We start from the raw sequence: 9,343 nt of genomic DNA, 5'->3' as shown, positions 1-9,343 counted from the left end.
GTGAAAAAATTTGGGCCCCTTGGCAAAGCTTGTAAATGCTTCCTGTAGCTAGCTAAGAGTTGGTAATTTCCTTCAGGTAACTGGCTATTTATTTTGCTTCAGGGTCCCTTTCTGCAAGGGTCATGAGGATGAGTGGCAACTTAATGTCCCAGTCCCTCTGATTTGCATCCAGTTATTTGTTTTAGCATGTTGCTGACCGTCTGGTTAGCTTGTTCCACCTTCTCAGATGACTGGGGCAATATTCTACATGCAGTTGTCTTTTTTCCCCAGAATCTTCCACACTTGTTCCATTATGGTTGCTGTGAAGTGTTGTACCCCTGTAGGAATCCACACTGTGGTAGACCCCAGTGAGGCGGTAATTGATCAGGAGGACTGCTGTTGTTTCTGCAATGTCTCGTGGCACCGGCAAACATTCTACCCATTTGGTGAATGTGTCCATTACTGTCAGGGCTTACTGGTTTCCCAGACTAGAGTGAGTGACAGGGCTTATCCAGTTGATTTGAATTTGTGACCATGGTTGTGTGTTTGAGGTAGATTGGAGTGGGGTAGTTGGTGCATGTATTGCTTGGAGTGCCTGGGTTTATATCAGGTCTGATACCATTGCATCCGACTTCGAAACCCCGTAGTTGACAGCGTGTTTGCACCACTGTCCTTTTGGTAATGATATTTTGGCTCCTACTTGTCTTATCAGGATGTATGAGAGCAGTTCCTGGGGTTCTGTCCAAGATTTTCTTCACATGAGGATGTCATCTTCGTAGATGGTGATGTTCCGAGCATTAACGGAATTGTCTAGAACCTATTTGAGATATCCAGGCTGGTGAAGTATGTGGCATTTTGGACTTTTGCCAGAGTCAATGGTTCTTAAACCTTTTGTCTGGCAACCCCCCAATCCCTTCTTTCCCAACCCACCAATTTGACAGCATACTGTCATGGCTTTCCTCCCTCAAGTGTTAGCCGCCGCATAAAACGGAAAGCAGATGGAATAACTTTGGGGTTTATTGTTCACAACAAAAAGTGCAATGCAAAAAATATGTATGCAGTCTATGTATGTCAGCCATCCAGATTTTAAATGGGCCACATGCACTAGCATGACAGATCAGCTTTGCAAGAAGGAGCCTTGTCATGGACCATTTTATTTCCACCATGAATTTTCAATCGGAATAAGATCCAGACTGTTTGCTGGCCATGTCATTGAGTTGATATGCCTTTCCTGAAGAAAAGCTTTAACACTCTGTGGCAAGATGCATTGTCAACCTGAAAAATGACTTCCTCATCACCAATCCTATTTTCAATTTTAAAATTTCAATTTACAACTGTGCATTGACTGTTGAGGTAATGATTGCCAACATAAAGTTCCAGCATCATCACCTTGGCCAATGCAGATTCGTGATATGACTTTCATCCAATCATCCACACTCCATGATTTCTTCTCTTTAGTCCAATGCAACCTCGTTTGGCTTTTCTGTATGTAAATCCCATTTCATTCAGCCGATTTCTTACAGTTCTGTCACAAACATTGACTCCTGTTTCCGCCCATTTGTTTTGTTGTGCATTTTCTATTTTCAAGGGATATTGCTTTGAGTTTTTTATCCTGACGCTTTGACCTTTTATAACCTTCCCAATTTGTTTATACTTGCACCAAATTTTAGACACAGCTGACTGGGAACAACATCTTTTGCCAATTGGATTTCCTTCTTGAAGGAGTTTCATAATCTTTTCCATTGTTTCAATTGACAGCTCTTTTCTTGGAGCCATTCAATTAGCGAAGTCCAACAGCTTGTTAAGGTCTGCAAACTATCTGCAGACTAATTTGCATATTCAGACTTGCTGGTATTTGTTTTTGAAATACAAATTACAAAGTGATTCCATAATTTTCTCCTCAACATTGAGCGATTCCATCATTTTTTCCTCTACTTGATCTGGTCAAAGTATGTCATTAATTAAAATATTTTAATCAAATTTGTTTGAGGTATGTTTCATGAAGCCAGAATATTCAGCTGTTAAACAAAATTAGTTTTGTGTCAGATCTGTGATTTGTTTAGTAAAAGTAAAACAACTGGATGAATATCTGAAGTGTGCGGATTCCATCATTTTTGCCAGAGATTGTATAGTGAGAAATTGGCAATAAAAGTATCCACAGGAATAACATCTATGTCACTGGCAATGGCATTTGCATCATACATAATAATTGTTGAGTCTTGTGGTGAAACCTCTGTAGTGTACAAAGTCTTGCTTTTTCAATTACCCATTTAATTCAAGTTTTATAAATGTCTTCAGTATTTCTCATCCATCAGAGCCATTGAGGTTTGCAAAGGTTTCTGACATTCCACAGAAGTGTATAGCGATGGGGATTGGTTTGTGGCTATGCCTATCCTTCATATTTAAAGGAGTGGAGTGGCAGTTATTATTTTGAGGGTATGGACTATGGATAAATTTGACTGACTGAGGATAGACAGCTACTACAGAAGATGAAATTCAGCATGACAACCCACCACAAGTTTCTGTGTGCTAAGCTGGACTCAGCTTACTTGTGAGTACCCATTGATATGCTAAAGCACAGCCTATATTTAATACAAGATTTGTTTTACACACCTTAACTGTCTAACATCTCAGAAATGTTGCTCTCCTGATTCTGATAAAATGTACATATGTTGAAACAATTTATAATTTGTGAAATCTGTATTAGAGTTGTTCCCATTACGATAGCAGTATCCAAAATGCCTCCGATACAGCTCAAAACGCTGGATCGGGTATCGGCGAGTACGCAAGTCTATACAGCGATCCGATACTACATAATTCATCATGTTATGATAGCTTGTTTACGCTACTCAACAACAACATGTGCGGTGCTGGCGGAGAGTGTAACATTAGTCAGAGCTGGCAAAACATCGGCACTGGACAATCCCACCAGTAAAACAGCGATGTGCACAGTATGCAAGGCTTTCGTTTTGAGGGCTGGCACTATGGCAATAGTGTTGCCAATTTCAACACCAGCAATCTTATAAAGCATTTGAAAGCAAGGGGAACAGCATTGTGAACATTTCCAAAAATTTCTGGCCGATAACGTTTTTCTGAAGCTGATTTTGTAAGCTTAGTTTGAAATAAATGTGTGTTCTCCACCAGGCTTTCTAGCACAGGCAATTGAATGCTACAATCTTATAGTTATCAAATCATTTCTGTAGCTGTTGGTTGACCTATGGCTTATTGTACCTTCAGAAATGTTATGTCGTTTCTAAAGGTTCACAGAAGATCCATGTTTATTGGGTGAAAGGTAGGAATACACCCTAGACAGGTCACCAGTCCATCGCAGGGCACGCACACCATTCACTCACACACTCATACCCACAGGCAATTTAGACTCTCCAATCAGCCTAACCTGCATATCTTTGGACTGTGGGAGGAAACCGGAGTACCTGGAGAAAACCCACGCGAACACGGGGAGAACATGCAAACTCCACACAGAGAGGCCCCGGCCGACCGGGATTCAAATCCAGGACCTCCTTGCTGTGAGGCGGCAGTGCTACCCACTGCACCATTATATGAATATGTGATCATGAACACCAGTACGTACCAAGATATTTAAATAACAAAAGAATGCCTAAGCGGGCTGTCCTATGCCTTTTACTCAAGTGACTTCTGTCTAGCCACACTACCATAAATGCCTGATTGATGGTGTAATGCTGAGATGGTCGTCCTTCTGGCAGGTTCTCCCATTTCTGCAGAGGACTTGTCAAAGCTGTTAGAGTGACTGTTGGGTTCTTGGCCACCTCCCTAACCACTGTGCTCCTGGGAACACTCAACGCTTTAGAAATGGTTTTATAATAGACTTTTTTTTTTCTTCAATTTTTTCCCTTTTTGGTAGCTAATTGTACCCTATCTAATCCAATTAGTGTTAGCTGGGGATACACTACTTACCACCCCGTCCCTTCGGCAGCTCAGATGGAGAAGAACACGCCTTCTTCAGGCTGTCTCATCTCACAGCCTGCGACCAAATTCCGAGCCACAGCGGGGTGCATGCACACGGCGATCCCTACTAGTCCCTGCTGAGTCCCTCTCTCAGAGCCAATTATGCCGCTCCATGAGAGCCAGCCAAACTCAGCTTTTGACAGGACCGGGAATCGAACCCGTGTGCAACTGTAACAAACTGATGCCTGCATCAAGGTCCGTTACTTTGGCTGTGTGCCACCGCGGCCACCATAGAGATGGTTTTATACCCATGCCCTGATCTGTGCCTCACCACAATTTTATTGTGGAGGTCTACAGAGAGTTCCTGGGACTTTATGGCTTGATTTTTGTCCTGTGTACCTTCATGGCCCTTGTTTTAGGCCATGACATTTATAGCCAACATTCATCAGTTATCATTTCATTTACACCTAAAAATGATTGTACCTTTAAAGGTTTTTTATTTATTTATTACATAACCTGCTCATTTACATTTAATGTGTTGTGTGGTTTGCAGCTCAGGTTCAAGAGGATTGTTTATTGATCATGTTTATTGATCTCTTGACCCTTTTGGAGCACATCAAGCAAGAACAGTCTCAGCTTGCTTCAATTATAAATTCCCTTGTTGCGAGATTGGGAAATTACATCATCCCAGAGACATGCCGGAGGAGATCAGCTTCACCCTGAACAGACTAGCTGAGGTAGATGTTTTTGAGTGGCTGATGGACTCAAGGACGAAACAAAATGTGGTAAGTTATAGGGGTGAGCGGTTAGTGCATTACTTGTATCTGTATCCGTATCCGTTCAACCAATTCAACTATCCGTATCCTTATCTGGGCTACTTGGGTACTCGGAAGTGGGTGTGATGTAACCCGGAAGTGGTGTCGTTTAAACAGTCCCCCGTCCTACATCACGATTTGCAGTACATTGAAACCAAGACTTTCACCTGAAGCACGACTAATACAGTTTTGCACTTGTATTAGTTATACAGGTAAATCCCTATTAAATCTTTATCTGGTTAATCTCAACATAAATTAAAATACTCTTAAGCAACACATCCGTCACAGTTTGTTACATAAAAAAAATTATGCAGATAAAAATCACTCAAATAACATACCGTAAATCACAAACACTGACCAGCGACCACATTCCCGTCCAGATCCCCGGGCCGACAATCTGTGACAGAAGCAATACACCTCATTCAATACACTAATGGGATAATAGAGAAATGCACAAATTAAAGTAAAATTTATTTTTATTGTTTTGCACAATCTAGACAATGTATTAAGCCTCCAGAGTATAAACCAGACATTAGATAATTCAATGTGTGCAATAGTCTACCCAGCATAACACTGTGGGCAGACAGAGCAATGCACTAGCATGTAGTTCTGTCACGGTTTGTCCTTAACAGGGCGGCCTGTAGCGTAGTGGTTAAGGTAAAGGACTTGGACACGCAAGGTCGGTGGTTCTAATCCCGGTGTATCCACAGTAAGATCCGCACAGCCGTTGGGCCCTTGAGCAAGGCCCTTAACCCTGCATTGCTCCAGGGGAGGATTGTCTCCTGCTTAGTCTAATCAACTGTACGTCGCTCTGGATAAGAGCGTCTGCCAAATGCCAGTACTGTAATGTAATGTTAACGGGTCACCTTAGGTGAAAATGCATATTTGACTTTGTCATGTAAGGGTCTTGCATCAGCCACGGTGATAATCTAACTTGCTGCCCTTTGTTCAGAAAATGTATTGGTAGATAACTGTCTATTATCTTCTTGTGGGAGGCGCCCGGGAGACATCCTGATCAGATGCCCGAACCACCTCAATTGGCTCCTTTCGACGCGAAGGAGCAGCGGCTCTACTCCGAGCTCCCTCCGGATGTCTGAGCTCCACACCCTATCTCTAAGGCTGAGCCCGGCCACCCTACAGAGGAAGCTCATTTCGGCCACTTGTATCCGCGATCTCGTTCTTTCGGTCACTACCCAAAGCTTATGACCATAGGTGAGGGTTGGGACGTAGATTGACCGGTAAATCGAGAGCTTTGCCTTCCGGCTCAGTTTCCTCTTCACCACGATGGTCCGGGGCAACGCCCACATTACTGCTGATGCTGCACTAATCCGCCTGTCGATCTCACGCTCCCTTCTATCCTCACGCGTGAACAAGACCCTGAGATACTTGAACTCCTTCACTTGGGGCAATGGCTCGTTCCCAACCCGGAGGGAGCTATCCACCATTTTCCAGCAGAGAACCATGGCCTCGGACTTGGAGGTGCTGATTCTCATCCCGGCCGCTTCACACTTGGCTGCAAACCACTCCAATGCGTGCTGACGGTCACGGTCCGATGAAGCCAGAAGAACCACGTCGTCCGCAAAAAGCAGAAAAGCACCAAACCGGACACTCTCCTCGCCTCGGCTGTGCCTTGAGATCCTGTCCATGAATATCACAAACAGGACCAGTGACAAGGGGCAACCTTGGCGGAGTCCCACACCGACTGGAAACGTGCTTGACTTTGTGCCGAGGATGCGGACACAGCTCTCACCTTGGTTATACAGGGACTGGATGGCTCGTAACAACGGCCTCGGTGCCCCTTACTCCCGCAGTACCCCCCACAGTGTTCCCCGGGGGACACGGTCGAAAGCACATGTGGACTGGATGGGCAAACTCCCATGACCCCGCCAGCAACCCCACCAAGGTAAAGAGCTGGTCCACTGTTCCACCACCAGGACAGAAGCCACATTGCTCTTCGTGAATCCGAGGTTCGACCGTCGGTCGGAGCCTCCTTTCCAGCACCCAAGAGCACCCTAGAGTAAACATCAGTGGCTTTCGTGTTTTTTTTATTCTTCCAGGTTTTTTTTCCCCTTATGTTACCTCAGAGTTTGATTGTTGATTATAAATGTCCTATTTGTGCCGACAAGAAGTCGAGTTTAGGTATTTAAAGTTACATGGCTAAGGTATCCTAAGTATCTGACCTAACATTAGCTATGGAACCGAAGACAACGCATCATTGGATTGTAGCTTTTAGTTAATTTTCACTGGTTAGCCTGCACCCCGGGTAGCCTGCTCAGTTAGTCTGGAAAAGCTGTTGTCTGTCCCCCAGCATAGCTGGATTTCAGATTCAGAGTGAGGCCTTTCTTCAGTTTGGTGTTTGCTCTCCCTTCTTCATATTGCCACTTTACACACTTACAGCGCATCGTGAGGACATTTCCCTGTTCTCCACATCATACAAAGCAATGCACTGCATTGAGATCACACCGTTCAATAGCCTTATAAAGACCTCTTTCACATTGGGGCGATTGAGTAATATCGTTTTGTTTATGTTTGAATGTCACCTTGTGAACTACATGCAATTTATTATTCGAATAACTGTAAATATCTTCTCTGAGCATTGTTAATTGTGGTTTTGGTTCAAATGCTACATTTATGTCATTTGTCTGTGATTAATGGTTGCAAGTATCCTTGCTGGGCAATTGAAGTCTGTTAGATTGCATTTAAATCTCTGCATTTAATCCTCATTGTATTTATTCTCTAGTTAGCTCGCAGCTATATGCTAACTATATAATCACTGTTGCCCAAAAGACAGTCTCTGGTTTAACTGTATACTTAACTTTACCCATTATTAATATAACTTTCAACAAGCGTTAATTAATTGATAGTTTACCATTAGTTAGTTAGTTAGTAGCTAGCCAATTTCATTTGATAATAATTGCTGCAGAGATGGTTGGCCTTCTGGAAGGTTCTCCTCTCTCCACAGAGGAACGCTGGAGCTCTGACAGAGTGACCATCGGGTTCTTTGTCACCTCCCTGACTAAGGCCCTTCTCCCCCGATTGCTCGGTCGGCCAGCTCTAGGAAGAGTCCTGGTGGTTCTGAACTTCTTCCATTTATGGATGATGGAGGCCACTGTGCCTCGAGACAATCTTGTCTCGGAGGTCTACAGACAATTCCTTTGACTTCATGCTTGGTTTGTGCTCCGACATGCACTGTCAACTGTGGGACTTAATATAGACAGGTGTGTGCCTTTGCACATCATGTCCAATCAACTGAATTTACCACAGGTGGACTCCAATTAAGCTGTAGAAACATCTCAAGGTTGATCAGTGGAAACGAGGTGCACCTGACCTCAATTTTGAGCTTCATGGCAAAGGCTGTGAATACTTATGTACATGTGATTTCTTAGTTTTTTATAAATTAGCAAAAATCTCAAAAAAAACTTTTTTCACATTGTCATTATGGGGTATTGTGTGTAGAATTTGGAGGAAAAAATGTATTTCATCAATTTTGGAATAAGGCTGTAACATAACAAAATGTGGGAAAAGTGAAGCGCTGTGAATACTTTCCGGATGCACTGTAAGTGTATTGGTTTAAAGTAACATTTAAATTTAACTGCTAATAATACTGTCAACAATTCAGTTGTTTTACTATTGAGTGATCCAAAGTATTTAAAAATTCCTATTTACAATTTGGCATGAATAAATTGTATTCATCTTTTTAACTCATTCCTGCCTTCCAAGAGTTTCATTCACTTATTCTTTGCTCAACTCCTATCTCCTCCTGTGAACCGAATCTAGAGCTTTTGATACTGGTCCATATTCAATGATATTGGTACTAACCCTGTTTTTGATATTGTTCATATTTTTGAAATGGGGGGTTACAGAAAACGGGGAGTTACAGAAAAGGAGGATTTAGTGCTGTTGGCTGGCAATAGTGAAGGCACCAGCTAATATACAATGGAGCTAGTTTGAAACTCAGGTGTTAAAATACCTAATGCTGTCATTCATATTTAGCGGGATAACTGAAACAGACCAAGATAATGCTATAGTAGATACAGGCATGAATCTGCCATGCAGGAATTCACTATCCAGTACTTATACAGTGACTGCAAACCTGACATTTCATACCAGGTGCAAACCCTAGCAAGCATTTACACAAGACATAGGGTACAGCACCACTAAATCTATATGGCTGAATTGAAAAAAATAACTAAGGTGAGCGGAAAATATTAGGCAACTGTGTTAAATGAAATGATGTCCCAGATTAGTGAGTCAGTCATAGTCACTGAAGATTTCTGCTCTCCTGCATCTGCAGAAACATAAAAGCGAAACTAAAGGGTCAATAGAGTGTGATGGGGCTACCCAAACTCAAACACGACTTCAGCTAGCAAGAACTTCCACCCTGGAAGAATTCTAAGATCTAACAATGACAAGCTGACTATGACATGTGCCGTTCCAGCATGTAATTGCTCATGATCCTGCTGTGTCGGACCTCCAAAGAACCATGAAGATAAAAGAGAGTCTCTTACCCACAGCAACTGATGTCATGAAACACCTCAGTCCCAGAGCATCACCAACTGCTCATGTAGAGCTGCTTGACTCTGCATTTGATACTGTGGGTGATGGTGATGTGTTGCTGGCAA

This window comes from Conger conger, chromosome 8 (assembly GCF_963514075.1).
Source record: "Conger conger chromosome 8, fConCon1.1, whole genome shotgun sequence".
Taxonomy (NCBI): Eukaryota; Metazoa; Chordata; class Actinopteri; order Anguilliformes; family Congridae; genus Conger; species Conger conger.
Note: the sequence above shows the minus strand (reverse complement) of the source record.